General features: G+C 37.4%; 1 protein-coding gene across 1 annotated transcript in view; it reads left to right on the plus strand.

Moving 5' to 3' along the window:
* Positions 1-3,635: 3,635 nt before the first annotated feature.
* Positions 3,636-19,811, plus strand: part of SI (sucrase-isomaltase) — a 125,515-nt gene continuing 109,339 nt past the window's right edge. The window contains exon 1 of the mRNA XM_030857021.2: positions 3,636-3,669. The gene's annotated coding sequence lies outside the window, so the exon portion shown is untranslated. The remainder of the gene's footprint in view (positions 3,670-19,811) is intronic.

A 19,811-nucleotide genomic window follows, 5' to 3' on the forward strand; every position in this document is an offset into this window, starting at 1 on the left:
GAAAATAGAGCTGCAATGAACATTGTGGTACATGACTCTTTTTGAATTATGGTTTTCTCAGGGTATATGCCCAGTAGTCCGATTGTTTGGTCGTATGGTAGTTCTATCTTTAGTTTTTTAAGGAACCTCCATACTGTTCTCCATACTGGCTGTATCCCTTTTCTCTACACCCTCTCCAGCATTTATTGTTTCTAGATTTTTTGATGATGGCCATTCTGACTGGTGTGAGATGATATCTCATTGTAGTTTTGATTTGCATTTCTCTAATGATTAGTGATGTTGAGCATCCTTTCATGTGTTTGTTGGCAATATGTATATCTTCTTTGGAGAAATGTCTATTTAGGTCTTCTGCCCATTTTTGGATTGGGTTGTTTGTTTTTTTGATATTGAGCTGCATGAGCTGCTTGTAAATTTTGGAGATCAATCCTTTGTCATTTGCTTCATTTGCAAATATTTTCTCCCATTCTGAGGGCTGCCTTTTCATCTTGTTTATGGTTTCCTTTGCTGTGCAAAAGCTTTTAAGTTTCATTAGGTCCCATTTATTTACTTTTGTTTTTATTTCCATTTCTCTAGGAGGTGGGTCAAAAAGAATCTTGTTGTGATTTATGTCATAGAGTGTTCTCCCTATATTTTCCTCTAAGAGTTTGATAGTGTCTGGCCTTACATTTAGGTCTTTAGTCCATTTTGAGTTTATTTTGTGTATGGTGTTAGGGAGTGTTCTAATTTCATTCTTTTACATGTAGCTGTCCAGTTTTCCCAGCACCACTTATTGAAGAGGCTGTCTCTTCTTCACAGTATATTCTTGCCTCCTTTATTAAAGATAAGGTGACCATGTGCGTGGGTTTATCTCTGGGCTTTCTATCCTGTTCCATTGATCTATATTGCTGCTGTATGTGTCCCTAGGTCTGAAGTGGGTCTCTTGTAGACAGCATATATACGGGTCTTGTTTTTGTATCCATTCAGCAAGTCTATGTCTTTTGGTTGGACCATTTAATCAATTTACATTTAAGATAATTATCAATATGTATTTTCCTATTACCATTTTCTTAATTGTTTTGGGTTTTTTATTGTAGGTCTTTTCCTTCTCCTGTTTTTCCTGTCTAGAGAAGTTCCTTTAGCATTTGTTGTAAAGCTGGTTTGGTGGTGCTGAATTCTCTTAGCTTTTGCTTGTCTGTAAAGGTTTTATTTTCTCTGTCGAATATGAATGAGGTCCTTTCTGTGTAGAGCAATCTTAGTTGTAGGTTTTTCCCTTTCATCACTTTAAATATGTCCTGCCACTCCCTTCTGGCTTGCAGAGTTTCTGCTGAAAGATCAGCTGTTAACCTTATGGGGATTCCCTTGTGTGCTATTTGTTGTTTTTCCTTTGCTGCTTCTGATTTTTTTTCTTTGTATTTAATTTTGATAGTTTGATTAATATGTGTCTTGGCATGTTTTCTCCTTGGATTTATCCTGTATGGGACTCTCTGTGCTTCCTGGACGTGATTAACTATTTCCTTTCCCATATTAGGGAAGTTTTCAACTATAATCTCTTCATATATTTTCTCAGTCCCTTTTGCTCTTCTTCTTCTGGGACCCCTATAATTCGAATGTTGGTGTGTTTAATGTTGTCCCAGAGGTCTCTGAGACTGTCCTCAATTCTTTTCATTCTGTTTTATTTATTCTGCTGTGCAGTAGTTATTTCCACTATTTTATCTTCCAGGTCACTTATTCATTCTTTGCCTCAGTTAATCTGCTATTGATCCCTTCTAGAGAATTTTTAATTTCATTTATTGTGTTGTTCATCATTATTTGTTTGTTCTTTAGTTCTTCTAGGTCCTTGTTAAATGTTTCTTGTATTTTCTCCATTTTATTTCCAAGATTATGGCTCATCTTTACTATCATTTTTCTGAATTCTTTTTCAGGTAGACTGCCTATTTCCTCTTCATTTGCTAGGTCTGGTGGGTTTTTACCTTACTCCTTCACCTGCTGTATGTTTCTGTGTCTTCTCATTTTGCTTAACTTACTGTGTTTGGGGTCTCCTTTTTGCAGGCTGCTGGTTCGTAGTTCACATTGTTTTTGGTGTCTGCCTGCAATGGCTCAGGTTGTTTCAGTGGGTTGTGTAGGCTTCCTCATGGAGGGGACTAGTGCCTGTGTTCTGGTGGATGAGGCTGGATCTTGTCTTTCTGGTGGGCAGGTCCACGTCTGGTGGTGTGTTTTGGGGTGTCTGTGGCCCTATTATGATTTTAGGCAGCCTCTCTGCTAATGGGTGGGGTTGTGTTCCTGTCTTGCTAGTTGTTTGGCATAGGGTGTTCAGCACTGTTGCTTGCTGGTCATTGAGGAGCTGGGTCTTGGCATTGAGATGGAGATCTCTGGGAGACTTTTGCCGTTTGATATTATGTGGAGCTGGGAGGTCTCTTGTGGACCAATGTCCTGAACTTAGCTCTCCCACATCAGAGGCACAGCCCTGATGCCTGGCTGGAGCACCAAGAGCCTGTCATCCACTCGGCTCAGAATAAAAGGGAGGAAAAAAAAAAGAAAGAGGAAGATAAATAAAATAAAATAAAATGAAGTTATTAAAATAAAAACTAAAAAAAAAATTATTAAATTTTTTTAAGTAAGAAATAAAAGAAGAGAGCAACCAACCAAAAGAACAAATCCACCAATGATAACAAGCCCTAAAAACTATACTTAAAAACAAAAAAACGGACAGATGGAACCCTAGGACAAATGGTAAAAGCAAAACTATACAGACAAATCCAGACACAGAAGCATACACATACTCACAAAAAGAGAAAAAGGGGGAAATATATATATATATATATCATTGCTCTCAAAGTCCACCTCCTCAATTTGGGATGATTCGTTGTCTATTCAGGTATTCCACAGATGCAGGTACATCAAGTTGATTGTGGAGCTTTAATCCGCTTCTTCTGAGGCTGCTGGGAGAGATTTCCCTTTCTCTTCTTTGATTGCACACCTCCCGGGGTTCAGCTTTGGATTTGGCCACGCCTCTGCGTGTAGGTTGCCTGAGGGCGTCTGTTCTTCGCTCAGACAGGACGAGGTTAAAGGAGCTGCTGATTCGGGGGCTCTGGCTCACTCAGGCCGGGGGGGAGGGAGGGGCACGGAGTGCGGGGCAAGCCTGCGACAGCAGAGGCCAGCATGACGTTGCACCAGTCTGAGGCGCGCTGTGCATTCTCCCGGGGAAGTTGTCCTTGGATCACGTGACCCTGGCAGTGGCGGGCTGCACAGACTGCCGGGAGGGGGTGGATAGTGACCTGTGCTTGCACACAGGCCTCTTGGTGGCTGTAGCAGCAGCCTTAGCGTCTCATGCGCGTCTCTGGGGTCTGCACTTTTAGCCGTGGCTCGCACCCATCTCTGGAGCTCCTTTAAGCAGCGCTCTTAATCCCCTCTCCTTGCGCACCAGGAAACAAAGAGGGAAGAAAAAGTCTCTTGTCTCTTCGGCAGGTCCAGACTTTTCCCGGATTCCCTCCCGGCTAGCCGTGGTGCATTAACCCCTTCACGCCGCCAGTCCTCTCCCTGCGATCCAACCGAAGCCTGAGCCTCAGCTTCCAGCTGCGCCCGCCCCGGCAGGTGAATAGACAAGCCTCTCGGGCTGGTGAGTGCCGGTCTGCACCGATCCTCTGTGTGGGAATCTCTCCGCTTTGCCCTCTGCACCCCTGCCCTACCCAGGTACGTGGGGACTTTCTTGACTTTCAGGAGGTCTGAGGTCTTCTGCCAGTGTTCGGTAGGTGTTCTGTAGGGATTGTTCCACACGTAGATGTATTTCTGATGTATTTGTGGGGAGGAAGGTGATCTCCGTGTCTTACTCCTCCGCCATCTTGAAACTCCTCCGGCTCATGACATTTTAAAAGCAATTCATTTGGTCTTGTTGGCATTAACTTGAGTGTTGATGTTGTTGCAATAGTAGGACAGATTTTCTCCAAAGAAATAGCATGTACTCCCCCCCTTTATTGCACAAAGTGACCAACAGAATACTCAAAATGAATTTAATCTGATTTAATTGCACACTCTTATTTCTTGCTTAATGTAGGAAATAAATTTAGATGTTAGGTACCACAACAAAATGCATGTAGAATGAGGTTTATTTAAATTTATACCTCCCTACATCCAGCTTTATTGTTTTGCTCTTTTCTTGCATTTATTTGTGTCCTACAGCTGATCTTGAAACCAAGAAAATGATGATTTAATAAATGAATATAGTATTTTTTGAAATAGGTTTCCATTCTTGATTTCTGGAGTTATACTTTAAGGACAAGAGGTAGTTCTGTATGATTACAATTCTCTTATTATTTGGTCCATATCAAGAGATTTGACTGTTGATGTCTCTACTCATTATAATCTGAATGTACAACCCTTGTTTCTGATATTATCCCAGTCACATCTGACTGATGATATCTGTGGTGTTTCTAATCTATAAAGTGCTCAAACAATAGTAATCATCTTATTCAATGTCTGCTCCCTTTTGTACACCCCAGTCACCATAACTGCAAAACTTAACATAATTGTTAGTAGACATCAGTGGGCATACTATCAGTGGGGTGATAGGATTGAGGGAAAGGAAAGGGGTTAGTGAGCCAGAACTGATATTAGCACCCTTATAAAGGACAGCTATATAGAAACAAGAATCTAGGAAAGAAGGAAGAGAAGTTCAAGTATCTGAAATTATTTTATCTACTTCAGACAGGTAGATGCAAAAACATTATTTTTATGACTATTCAAGAAATGTATGCAAATAGAAATACATACAAATAAGAATTTCCTAATTTTAGTCCTGGTATTTTATTCTGGAAGCAAGGACAGGAAGGGTTGAAAAACAGTTTGTCTGAGATGAAAAAATTAAATCTGATAGATCTTTAATTAAAATGAAACTTATTTTATAGATGAGAAAATTGAAGGGAATGTGAAATGACTTGCTTAGTCTCAAATTTAAGTATTCCATAGTTCAGCAAGAGATATCTCCCAGTCCAACATTCAGTTAGCTGTACAGGAGAGCAAGTTGCCATGAGTATGAGGTAGGGTGATATTAATTATCCCACCTTTATGCCAGTTTTAGAAGTAAACACTTGGAAAAGTAACAACAACAACAAAATGAACCTCACTATTCTTGAAATGTTATGACATGAAGAAAGCATTTAATATCCCATTAATTAACCAATAATTTGTTCTCATTCAAGAGACATTTATTGAGTGCCTACTATGACAAAACTCTTACATAACCTGGAATAAATATCAAAGGCCACTTACATACTTTCTTCTTTCTTCTATTGCCTGTCCTTTATCTTTGCCCAAAGATGAAAGTTATTTCCTCTTTTATAAATGTTTCTGTCTTAAATGTGTTTTTCAAAATCTACATTCACGGAAAGTTTGGAAGTATAAGGAAAATAATTATTGTCTATGCTTTCTTCATTGGTTTTTTTTTTTTTTTCCTTTCTTCCAATTGATTGATCCTATTTCTAGGAAAGTTTGAGGGGTTTGATTTGTACTTCCCTATTTCAGTTGAACTATTAGATATTCTCATGGACACTACTAATCACTTACTTCCTAAAACTAAGTGGAAAGTGGCAGAAGGACTCCTGTACAACCACAGCTGTAAGAAAGATACACACATAATCAGGTAAGAAGGGGAGAAAAATGATCGGGTCAGGATCTGTGCCCCTGGGAGGGGACTCAGAGGAAAAGGGAGATTACACAGGTTGACACCCACCTTGGGGAGTGAGCAGCTCGAGCCACAGATTGGGCACCCCAGTCCTGGGGTCCTAAGTGGAGGAGACAAGCACTCTTCTCTGGTTGGAGGACCATTGAGACTAATAGAAGGCCAGTGAGAATCCTGGACTCCACTCATGAAGAGCATATGCACACTCGCACCTGAGGCAGGGTGGAGAGAGGTCTGCTCTAGCAGCTGTCTGGTTTCCCATGACTGCCCAATCACACACCTTAGCCAAAGCCAAGCGAATGCTCAGGCCCTGCTCACTCCACATCACAGCATAGCACTAGATATGGGATGGCCATGACTGGGAAAAGACTCAAGAGTGGGACGCAGAGATGACCCAGTCCTGGAACAAAGACTGGGTGGAGCAGCAGAGGCCATTGTTGATACTTACTCAAGCAACGTATCAGAAGCAGCCCAGAGCTCTCACAGTGACCACTTCACCACAGCTTATCCCTGATACATGGCCAGAGGCCATGTGGGCCCCATCTGGCCTGTGGAAAAATTCCACAACAGGCTGAGGGAAGCAGAGGTTGGGGGCAGTGATTGACTGTGAGAAACAAAGGGGACTTGCACCCAAGACTGCGAGCAGAGCAGTGGGTGGCTGCATAGGCAGCTCATTGGACCTCTGTGGCCTACACAAGCTGAGAGCCCACACAGGTCTCACTTGTTTCTTCACTCACCCCCTGTGGGGCAAAGTTCTGGTACAGGGAGAGTAAAAAACACATAGTTAAAGGGAACAGAACCAGCTTGGGTCCAATCCTCAGGGCTTCTGCTGCAGCAACTTGGGATGAGACCCCACCCCTGATACAGTGGTAATGGCCACTGAGCAGAGGGGAAGTCCCACCTCATACCCAGCTCCAGCTCCATCCCTTTCATCTCCTGCTCCACCTCCTATCAAGTTGATAGCTGCCAGCACACCCTGAGGAAGGATTTTACTTGCATCCAAATCATACCCAGCTCTCCCAGCAAAGGCGTTGGGCACACTCAGTCTGCATAGGGAGGTCCCCACATAAAATCAACTTTTTAAGACCACAATAGGTAAGTGTTTCACCTAAATTCGTAGAGGCAGAGAAAGGTAAGCAAAATGGAAAAGCAGAGGAACTACTCTCAATTGAAGGAACAGAAGAAAAACCCTGAAAAAATAAATCATGAAACAGAAGTAAACAATTTACCAGATAAAATATTGAAAGCATAGGTAATAAAAATGTTAAATGAATTAAGGGGGGAAAATTGATTTACACAGTGAATACTTTAACAAGGAACTAGAGAATATAAAAAGACCCAATAAGAAATGAGGAATGCAATAGCTGAAATAAAAAAACACACTAGAAGGAATGAATAGCAGACTAAATGATACAGAAAAATGCATAAGTGGCCTGGAAGATAGAATAATAAAAATGACCCAATCAGAACAGCAAAAAGAAACACAAATTTAAAAAAATGAAAACAATTTAAGAGGTCTCTGTGATAACATTAAGTGTACAAACACTTGCATATTTTCTGTAGAAGGAGAAGAGAGAGGTGATCAAAAAATGTGTTCGAGGGGGCTTCCCTGGTGGCACAGTGGTTGAGAGTCCGCCTGCTGATGCAGGGGACATGGGTTCGTGCCCTCGTCTGGGAAGATCCCACATGCCACGGAGCGGCTAGGCCCATAAGCCATGGCCACTGAGCCTGTGCGTCCGGAGCCTGTGCTCCACAACGGGAGAGGCCACAACAGTGAGAGGCCCACGTACCGCAAAAAAAAAAAAAAAAAAAAAAAAAAAAAAAATGGGTTCGAGGAAATTATGGCTGAAAATTTCCCAAACCTGAAGAAAGAAACAAATATCAAGGTAAATGAAGCACAGAGGGTTCTGTGATGAACAGGATGAACCCAAATAGACCCTCACTCCAAGGCATATAATTAGAACAACAAAAGTTAAAGATAAAGAGATTATTCTAAAGGCAGCACAAGAAAAACAATTAATTACAAGGGAATCCCCATAAGGCTATCAGCTGATTTCTCTGCAGAAACTGTGAAGACCAGAAGGGAGTAGCATGACATAGTCAAAGGGCTGAAAGGGAAAAACCTGTAACCTAGAATAACCTATCCAGCAAGATTATCATTTAGAATAAAAGAGATAAAGACATTCTCTGACAAGCAAAAACTAAAAGAATTCATCAACTCTAAACCTATTCTAAAAGAAATGGTTAAGTGTCCTAAGTGGAAAGAAGTAAGAACCTATAGGAAAGGGAAAATCCCACTTGGAAAGACAAATACATAGTAAGGACTGAAGATCAAACACTTAAGCCAGTACAAAGATTAAAAACACACACACACAAATTGTAAAAGCAACTATAACTAAAATAAGGGATAAGGGATAAGCATGAAGTTGTAAAATATGGCATGAAAAACACAAAATCTAGGGGAACAGAGTAAAAAATATAGAACGTTTAGAAAGTGTGTGACCTTAAATGACTACCAATTTAAAATAAGTAGATATATAGTTGTAGGTCAACATGTATGAACCTCAAGGTAACCACAAGTGAAAACCTACAATAGTTACACAAAAACTAAAAAGAAAGGAACACAAGCATGCTACGAAAGAAAATCATCAAACCACAAGGGAAGAAATAAAAAGCAAAAGTAATGATCAGAAAAGAACTACCAAAACAACAAGTAACAAAATTGCAATAAGTACATATTATCAATAATTACTTTAGGGGAGGAATCAACATGGCAGAATAGAAGAATGTATAACTCACCTCTTCCCACAAATACATCAAAAATACATCTACATGTGGAACAATTCTCACAGGAGAACTTACTGAATGCTGGCAAAAGATATCAGACACTCAGAAGTGCAAGAAAGATCTCCATGTAACCAGGTAGGACAAAAGAAAAAAAGAAAACAAGAATTGGGCCAGGACCTGTACCCCTGGGAGGGGGCTGAAAAAGAGGAAAGGTTCCCGCACCCCAGGAAGCCCGTTCACTAGTGGGGAGATGAGCTGGGACAGAAAGGGAGCTTCAAAGGCTTGGAGGAGAGTGCAATGGCCAGTTGGTGTCAGGCAGAACAGAGAGAGACTGGCACAGAGGATCCTTGCTACCTTGCTGCAATCCCCAGACCAAGACACACATCTGCTGGTACATGCAGGGGCTGGGTGTGGAACCTTGGGCTTTAGAGGACAGACCTCAGGAGAAGACTGGGGTTGGCTACACAGAGACAGCCTGATGGGGCTGGAGTGTGGTACAGTCCGCAACCAGAGGTGTACATAGAGGAAGCCTGGCCCTGCCATAGAAGTGAACCATCGCTAAGGAGCACAAGATGGGAGGGTCAGGGCCTACCATAGCAGCCTCACTTTCGGAGTGCTCATGGAAGACATGCATGGCCATTGAAATCCCACTGTTAATGCACAAGTGAGGGAAGGGCTGGACCTGCCATGGCAGCCTCTTTCTCAGTGCTGTCTCTGTGAGCTCTGGGAGCAGGAAAATACATACTCCCATGGCTGGGAGAGGTCCAGCCTTAGCATCTGTGGGCTTTGTGGGAGTGTACACACAGAGGAAGGGCAAGGGTCTAGGCTGCTTCCATAGCTCCCACAGCAGGTCCAGGTACTCTGCTCCTGGTACCTGACTTCTTCAGTGGATCAGTGCCTAAGGATCTCTGCTGGAAGCTTTGTGAACACAGCACCTGAGGGAAACCAGGGCAGATTACCTGCATTCCAACAGTGGAGGCGGAGACAGTGGCAGTGCCAACAGTAGTGTACTTTGTGAGCACACACAGGCAACACCATGGAGCACACTCCCCAGTGGACAACTCTGGCAAAGGAATACTCAGAGGCTCCTCTCCCAGTGGGAGCGATCCAGTCCCACCTATCTCACACTGTAGCCCAGAAACAGATATAAGGGCTTCTACTCTAACAACTAGGGAGCAGACCTTGCCCCTGACAGGGTAGTGACAACCACAGAACAAAGAAGAGACCCCACTCAATAGCCAGTGCAGGCTCTGGTCACCACGACACCAGTCACACCCCCTATCAAGGGGATAATAGCTGGCACACACTGAGGAAAGAGATGGTAGGCATCCATACTAAAAACAACACTTGCACCAAAAATATTAAACCCACACAGGCCACACAAGGACATTCCCACATAAAAATAGCCCTCCGAGACCACAGTAAATAACTGTTTATCCTAAACTCACGAAGTAAGACAAATATAAATCAAATGAAAAAGCAAAGGGACCACTCCCAATTAAAAGATCAAAAGAATTCCCCTGAAAGAACAAACAATGAAACAGACCTCTTTAGTCTAGTAGACACCGAGTTTGAAAAGGAGATAATGAAAATACTGAAGGAATTAAGAAGGGCTATTGATAGAAATGAAAGTTACTGTAAAAAGGAACTAGAAACTATAAAGAGGAACCAACAAGTATTAAAAATCACATTTGCCAATGTGAAAGATGAGCTAAAGGCAATGAATAGCAGAATGAATAATGCAGAAGAACAAATAAGTCATCTGGAAGACAGAATAACGGAAATCACCCAATCGGGACAGCAGACAGAAAACCAAATTAAAAAAAAAAAAAAGAAAGCAACATAAGAGACCTATGGTGTAATATAAAGTATGCTAATCTATACATAATAGGGATCCCAGAAGGAGAAGAAAGAGAAAAGGGGATTGAAAATGTATTTGAAGAAATTATGGATGAAAACTTCCTAAACCTAAAGAAAGAAACATATCCAGGTACAGGAAGCACAGAAGGTCCCAAATAAGATGAATCCAAACAGACCTACACCAAAACAAAATGGCAAAAGTTAAAGATAAAGAGAGGATTCTAAAGGCAGCAGGAGAAAAACAAAGAGTTAATTAAAAGGGAACCCCCATAAGGCGATTTCTTTGCAGAAACATAGCAGGCCAGAAGGGAGTGGCAAGATTTATTAAAGTCCTGAAAGGGAAAATACTGCAACCTAGAATACTCTACCCACAAGATTATCATTTAGAATAGAAGGAGAGATAAAGAATTTCTCAGACAAGCAAAAACTAAAAAGATTACAGCAATACTAAATCTATCCTAAAGGAAATATTAAAGGTCTTCTCTAAATAAAAAAGAAGCAGGAATCTATAGGAAAGAGGAAGTCACAATTGGAAAGTAAATCACTTAAATAAACCAGTACACAGATTAAAAAAGAATCAAAAAAATTTCTATGAAAGTGATGATAACCACAATGAACAGCAAAAGGATGAACATGAAGATGTAAAAGAAGACATCAAAATCATAAAATATTGGACATAAGAGTAACAAAATATAGATTTTTTTCCCCACAATGTGTTTCAGTCTATATGATTACCAGTCTAAAGCAGATATAGATATAGGAAGGGGTTAACATAGTTGAAAAACAGGGTAACCACAAATCAAAAACATACAATAGATTCACAAAAACCAAAAAGAAGAGAACACAAGAATAATACAAAAGAAAATGATCGAACCACAAAAGGAAAAAGAAAAAGAAAGGGACAAATAAGAAATATAAAATCAATGGGAAAAAAAGGTTTAAAATGGCAACAAATACATATCCATCAATAATTACCTTAAATGTCAGTGGTCTAAATGCTCCAATCAAAAGACATGGTGTGGCATATTGGATTTAAGAAAAAAAAAAAAATCCTACAATATGCTCCCTATAAGAGACTCACTTCAGGGCTAAAGACACACACAGACTGAAAGTAAGGGGATGTAAAAAGATATTTCATGCAAACAGAAAAAGCAAGAAAGCGGAGGTCAAAATACTCATATCAGACAAAATAGTCTTCAAAACAAAGGGTAGAAAGAAAGATAAAGAAGGACACAATATAATGATAAAAGGATCAATACAAGAAGAGGATATTACATTTGTCAACATATATGCACCCAATATAGGAGCACCCAAATGCAAAAAAAAATATTAACAGACAAAAAGGGAGAAAATTATGGGAATACAATAATAGCAGGAGACTTTAACACCCTACTCACATCAATGGGCATTGCTTCAAGACAGAAAATAAATAAGGCAACAGAGATCCTAAATGATACAATAGAACAATTAGACTTAATTGATATTTTCAGGACATTGCATTCCAAAAACAGAATACACATTCTTTTCAAGTGCACATGGAACATTCTCTAGGACTGACCACATACTAGGGCATTAAATAAGCCTCAACAAATGTAAGAGAATAGAAATTATTTCAAGCACCTTTTCTGACCATAATGGCATGAAACTAGAAAAAAAAAAAAAAAGAAATGAGAGAAAAACAAATCCATGGAGACTAAACAACATGCTACTAAAAAATCCAATGGGTAAACAATGAAATCAAAGAAGAAATTAAAAAATATGTTGAAGCAAATGACAATGAAAACACACCATACAAAATCTATGAGATGCAGCAAAAGCAGTTCTTAGAGGGAAGTTCATAGTGATACAGGCCTTCTTCAAGAAACAAGAAAAATCTCAAATAAGCAACCTAACCCACCACCAGAAGAATTAGAAAAAGAAGAATAAATAAAACCTAAAGTCAGCAGAAGGAAGGAAATAATAAAGATCAGAGAGGAAATAAATAAAATAGAGATTAAAAAAACAATAGAAAAAAATCAATAAAACCAAGAGCCGGTTCTTTGAAAGGGTAAAAAAAATTGACAAATCTCTGGCCAGGCTCACCAAGGAGAAAAGAGAGAAGACCCAAGTAAACAAAATAAGAAATGAAAGGGAAGAAATCACAACTGATGCTACAGAATACAAAAAACTGAAAGAGAATACTATGAACAATTATACATCAGCAATTCGACAACCTAGAAGAAATGGACAAGTTTCTAGAAACATACAGCTCAGCAAAACTGGATTAAGAAGAAATAGATAACTTGAACAGACTGATCACTAGAAGTGAAATAGAATCTGTAAAAAAAAAAAAAAAAAAATTCCCTACAAACAAAAGTCCAGGACCAGATGGCTTCACAGGTGAATTCAACCAAATATACAAAGAAGAACTCATACCGATCCTTCTCAAATTCTTACAAAAGATTGAAGAGGAAGGAACACTTCCAAAGACATTTTATGAAGCCACCATCTCCCTGATACCAAACAAAAAAACAGACAAAGAAACTACCAAAAAAGAACATTACAATCCAAAACCTTTGATGAATATAGATGCAAAAATTCTCAATAAAATACTAGCAAACCGAATCCAACAACACATAAAAAACATCATACACCACGACCAAGTTGGATTCATCCCAGGATCACAAGGATGGTTCAACATATGCAAATCAATCAATGTGATACACCATGTCAACAAAAGAAAAGACAAAAACCACATGATCATCTCAAGAGATGCAGAAAAAGTGTTTGATGAAATTCAACCCTTATGATAGAAACCCTTATGAAAGTGTGTATAAAGAGAACGTATCTCAACATAAGAAAGGCCATTTATGACAAACCCACAGCTAACATCATACTCAATGGTGAAAAGCTGAAAGCCTTTCCTCTAAATTTAGGAACAGGGCAAGGATGCCCACTCTCACCACTTCTACTTAACATATTATTGGAAGTCCTAGCCACAGCAGTCAGATAAGAAAATGAATAAAAGTTCATTGGAAGGAAAGAAGTAAAACTGTCACTATTTTCAGATGACACTATACTTTATATAGAAAACTCTAAAATCTCCACCCCAAAAATATTAGAACTAATAAATGAATTCAGCAAAGTAGCAGGATACAAGATTAATATACAAAAATGTGTTGCTTTTCTGTACACTAATTGTAAACTATCAGAAAGAGAAACTAAAAAATAATCTGATTTGAAATTGCATCAAAAATAATTAAGTACTTAGGAATATAATTAACCAAGGAGGTGAAATACCTGTACTCTGAATACTATAAAACATTGATAAAGGAAATTGAAGATGATACAAAGAAATGGAATGATATCCCATGCTCTTGAATTGGAAGAATTAATATTGTTAAAATGTCCATACTACCCAAAGCAATCTACAGATTTAATGAAATCTCTATAAAAATACCCATGACATTTCTCAAAGAACTAGAACAAATAATCCTAAAATTCATATGGAACTACAAAAGACCCCAAATTTACAAAGTAATCTTGAGAAAAATGAACAAAGCTTCAGGTATCACCCTCCCAGACTTCAGCCTACAAAGCTACAGTAATCAAAATAGCATAGTACTGGAACAAAAACAGACACATAGATCAATGGAACAGAACAGAGAGCCCAGAATTAAAACCGCATACTTATGGTCAATTAACATATGGCAAAGTAGGTAAGCATGTACAATGTAGAATAGACAGTTTCTTCATTAAGTGGTGTTGTGAAAACTGAACAGCTGCATGTTAAACAATGAGATTAGAACATTTCCTCACACCATACAAAAACAAACTCAAAATAGATTAAAGACCAAATATAAGACCTGAACCCAGTAAAAACCCTAGAAGAGAACATAGGCAGAACACTCTTTGATATAAATTGTAGCAATAATTTTTGGATCTGTCTTCTAAGTTAAAAGAAACAAAAGCAAATATTTTAAAAGTTAAATACAGGCCAGTGTGTGGGGAAAAAAGAAACAAAAGCAAAAATAAACAAATGGGACCTAATTAAACATAAAAGCTTTTGCACAGAAAAGGAAATCATCAACAAAAGGAAAAAACAACCTACAGAAAGTACAAAAATGTTTGCAAATGATGTGACTTACAAGGGGTTAATATCCAAAATATATAACAGCTCATACAACTAAATATCAAAAAGCAAGTAACTTAATCATAAAATGGTCAGAAGACATGAATAGACATTTTTCCAAAGAAGACATACAGATAGCTAACAGACGCATGAAAAGAGATTAACATCACTAACTACTAGAGAAATGCAAATCAAAACAACAATGAGATATCACATCACACCTGTCAGAATGGCCATCATCAAAATACCTACAAATAATAAATGCTGGAGAGGGTGTGGAGAAAAGGGAACCCTCCTACTCTGTCAGTGGGAATGTAAAGTTGTTCAGCCACTATGGAAAACTGTATGGAAATTCCTTAAAAAAATAAAAATAGAGCTACCATGTGATCCAGTAATCCCAATCCTGGATATATCCAGAACAAAAACTCTATTTAGAAAAGATACATGCACTGCAATGTTCATAGCAGCAATATTTACAATAGCCAAGTCATGGAAGCAATGTAAATGTCTACTGACAGATGAATGGATAAAAAACATGTGGAATATATATATATATATTTGTGTATATAAACAAACACAATGGAATATATACAAGCACAATGGAATAATGTATATACACAAACACAATGGAATAATGCACAAACACAATGGAATAATACTCAGCCATAAAAAAGAATGAAATAATGCCATTTGCTGCAACATGGGTGGACCTAGAGACTATTATATCAAATGAAGAAAGTTGTTTCTCAAGACAATTTGGCCTTATATAACCTGAATCCTGATAATAATTTAGGTTAAGTTCTTAATATCGTTGGGTGGGAATACTTATCCTTTTTCTTAATGTTTTAAAAAAATGTTTTAGTCAGAAATTAGTCAAGACAAATATTAGGTCTCCACTGAAGGCAATCTTTATGATTGGCGCATGTTATATAAAGGTTTTATTTTTCCAACAGGCTTCTTATGAATCATATTGCTTCAGTTTTAATTTTTCTTTTAGATAAACGTTCACTTTTTCCTCATTACCTTGATTAAAAATAATTTATGCAAAATTTTAATTCCTTCAATACATATAGGCATGAGTTAACATTTTTCCTGTAAAATACATCTTGGAATTCAAACTTAGTAGAATGTACATATCGCTAATTGCATCACTAAAATTTTTTCTTCACTATAAAATTTTAATTAGTAAATATTTTATTAATGATAAATTTATTAAATAAGGTAATTAAAAGAGATAATACACTATATATGATCTAACAGAAGTATATTATTAAGCATTATTTGGACAATTAAATGTAAATCTAATACTAAGGTAAACTGGGATATTTGTTGTATAGTAGAGACCAAGATAAACAATATTTCAGCCTGAAAATGGGTACATCTTGACCCTTGCTTGGCTTTTATTGTGGAATGTTGTGTCAATCAAGGCAGGAGCTAAAGTGAGTTTGGATTTTGTTGTTCTAAGGGCACCCTAATTGTATCACAAGCTTCACATTTCTTTAGAGTCACCTTACTTTTGAATTGTCCTTACTTCAAAAGAAGGGAGGGGAAGTATTGGATTACAGTGTATGTTCTCAGTGCTTGCTCCACCCTCAGCTTTAGGTCTTGCCTTTTCCTCTGTGCCTGAGAGAAGGTAAGCTGTCTCCATGCTCTTGATATCTTCAACTAACTGCAGAATTCTGTTTCCTGTATCTCAGTGGCCTTTAGCTAGGTTGGTGGCAGGGAATATTCTCTGTTGTTCTTGTTCACCCTCTATTTTGGGCAGTTACTGTGTCCCTGAGTCTCAGGCCTGGCTTTCTCAGTGATTCTGCCCCATTCTCAGATTTAGGAAGACATTTCTAATGGTCTGGGTCCAAGACATATTCTTGCCTCTTTCCCCAGATTCAACAGGTCTTCTTTACCTGTGCTCCAAAGATGTCAGGGTTTATTGCCTTTTTCTAGGGTCTTAAGGCCTTTGCTCTATAGGGGAGTTATGGAAGAAGGTGGAATATTATGCCTTTCTTGCTGTGGCAGCCATCCCCTTCCACTATGCCTGCCTCACCAGGGAGGATTTCCCAAGACTCTCCATCTAGTCCCCAGTCCTATGTTCGAAAAGAGCCTGTGAATAGGTACAAATTTCCCTTGTGTCTTTGGCTCCCAGGGTTATTCTCATGATAGCCACATGCAGCATCTAACAATTCATTACAAATTTTAGCTGAATTCTCCTTACTGGTTTGTATGGCATTGGTGTCCATGTAATCTAGGTAAGCAAAAGTTGGGTCCTGTGTCTCCTTGCATTCCTCTAACTTAGATTCAAGTTAGTAAACTTACCTGTAACCAACAACTGTCCAGCGAATTCAAGAAAAGTTGTGGTTTTTCAGAGTAGTCAACTTTTTTGTTGTTTAAAAAGTGGTAGCATTATGATCTTTCCAGATTTCCTTATTCCAGGCAGAAGTAAGAATCTCCACATTTTGAAGTGTAAGCAAAACAAACCTCTTTTTAAGAAATTGTGTTGCTAAAATTGACCTATCATAAAGTAGAAATTCTTAGCAACTCAGTGTTAATGGACGAAGCTGATGAAATATGTCTTGGTGCAAGGAGTTTTCAGTTTCGTGCTAGCAACCTTGTGGCTATCAAAAGCATTACATGTTTTCTGAGTTGTTTTCCTCTGTTACTTGGGAAAGAGCAGAGCAGTTAATTGGATATGTGTATTATAGGTGACATGCAACACATGGACTTTTCCTGGATTAGAATTTCTTTTAATGTAATTCAAATAATGTAGTCCAAACCTAAAATTAACCCCAACTATTAGTTTTACTTTATATTGTAGGTATAGAGTCTCAGACATTCTGGAAGAAATAATTACAATATTAGTATTGTAAACTTTGTTTTGTATATTGTGAAAACATCAGAGAAGTTTGCTAATAATATAAAATGTTATCTCTTTGGTCTGTTTTCTCATTTTAATTTGACAATTTTCCTATTGTGTCATAAAGAGTTTCATAACTTAAGCCTTTTGTACCCAGTGCAAAGTCTCACATACTTTATGAGGCAGTGATTGTAGAAATGGGAGTACCATTCATCACTTTATCCTCCTTAATGCAAAGTTGGCATTTAGTAACATATCAATTAGTTAGAATGGTCATAGGGAGGGTGAGAGGGAGGGAGACACAAGAGGAAAGAGATATGGGGATATATGTATATGTATAGCTGATTCACTTTGTTATAAAGCAGAAACTAACACACCATTGTAAAGCAATTATACTCCAATAAAGATGTTTAAAAAAAAGAACGTCATAAAATTCTCAAAATGTAATGAATATGAATATTAGAGTTGGGCAGAATTTCTTAGTTTAATGGTTGCTCATTAGCTTGGAAAACTTATGAGTTAAATGAGCTTTGAGTCTATATTTTCCTCCTAAAAACTTATATTTTATGAAACTATTTCTGATAGAGGTGAATAATAAAATGAATATTGGAAAATACCTGATATAATTTTAATTGAAAATTTAGAAAGATTACATCTTGGAGATGCTCACTCATTGGGGTACTTCATTACCTTCAAATAATTTGTATTTAAATTGATTTAAAATTCACTTTTAGTAATTGCCAACTAATAAATATTTTGTGAATTACATTATGAGTGAAGAAATGAGAAACTGAAATGTTTAGTCCATGTTTCACTGAGAAACTACTGTCATTGTTGAAGCCTTTATAGAATTAGAATTGGAAATTTGTTGAACACAGAGTTCTATGCAATTTTTACTAATTATTCTTAACAGTATAGTAATTACCTCAGAAGGATTTAGAAAGTTAAGTTTCTAATCTGGCTTCAGTGTTCTTATATTATTTGCCAAAGAAAAATGGCTTTAATTCTCTAGTAAATATTTATTTAAAGTAGGTAAATCTCACAGTGCTAAGGGAATCAGATTAATTTTAGAGCATCCTCTAGTCACTTTAATTCTATTTTTCTTTATTGTTATTCATGGAACTACTATTGAAGGAATATATACATTAAGTAGCCATTCAAAAGAAATCATGGTCTGTTTACTTTGAATTCATTACTTAGTCTTTTTTATTATTAGCTATTTCCAATATGTGAATGAATATTCCATCATCAAAAAGTGGTTTTTCCTACAATAAATTCCCTAGAATCAAAATATGGAAATAGGGTCAAGAAAATTATTAATAAGTTGGAAATTTTAGGACTGTTTTCATAAACTAAATATCATTTTGATATTTATATCATTTCAATGATATTTGCAATACAAACAATAATAATCAGAAAGATTATTTTCAGGCATTCATTTTTATTGTTCCATTTTATGTGAACTGCATAGACTGATATTACACAGACAAAATATTTTTTTACTATCATATGATTGAAATTTAATAATAGCAGTCTATCTTGTCGACTTTTTCCAGTGATGATTAAATGACAGATTTTGAAAATTAACTTACTAGGAGTTCTTTGAGAACTTATATTTGAAATGAACCAGCCCTTCCCATCCAAGTCACTGTTCACATTTCAAGAATACAAATTTGACAAAAACAAAACCTTTCCCCCCAAAATAGCAAAGCATGAATAATAAAGTAACAATGAATTTTATTTCCTTTGGCAATCAATTTATAGTGATTCTATTAGTCCTTTTAAGATTTTATTATTTTTTATTAGTCCTAGATGTTTATGCAGAGTATGTATGCATATCGTTTCCTGATTTGTAAAAATACTTGGCAATCTACACAACTGAAAGCCAGAGGAGGTAATAGGTAATACATATAGTCCAACTAACAACCTATTGATTTATAGTGGACACTCCTAACATTTTATCATTAGAATTCATAATTCAATAGCCAATTTCTATTCTTACCATCTGTATTGGATGTGTATTAAGTGCTCTAATAAAGACGGTCAAACCTTCACTGGTTCAAAGCAGATAGATTACTTCTCTCTCATTTAACATTTCAGAGGAAAGTTAGTGATAGGGTGGATAGGTTCCTCTGGTTCACAAGATGATCCAGGAATCTCTTCTAACTTTGTACTCCACTGGGGATAGATGGTCAAAGCTGGCTTACAGAACCACATGCTCATAGAAAGAATTAAATAGAGGATGTGGAGGGCAAGCAGTTTCTTCTTGAAAATGTAAGGTGGAAGTTGCATGCATGAATTCTGGTTTCATCTCACTGACTAGAATTTACTTACATCATCAAAATCAACATCTGAGAGATTGGAAAATGTAGTCTGTAGATATGCATTTACCTTAATAAATTTAGGGGATTCTCTGCCACTCGAACACAGAGAAAATGAAAGATTGCTCTGTTGCTGGTGATACTGATAAACAATGTTTTTAAGTAAACCATATTGTTGTTGCAAAAACTGACTTTTGAGTGTATTACCAGTGATGTTCCCCAGCTCCATTT

This window comes from Globicephala melas, chromosome 4 (assembly GCF_963455315.2).
Source record: "Globicephala melas chromosome 4, mGloMel1.2, whole genome shotgun sequence".
NCBI lineage: Eukaryota > Metazoa > Chordata > Mammalia > Artiodactyla > Delphinidae > Globicephala > Globicephala melas.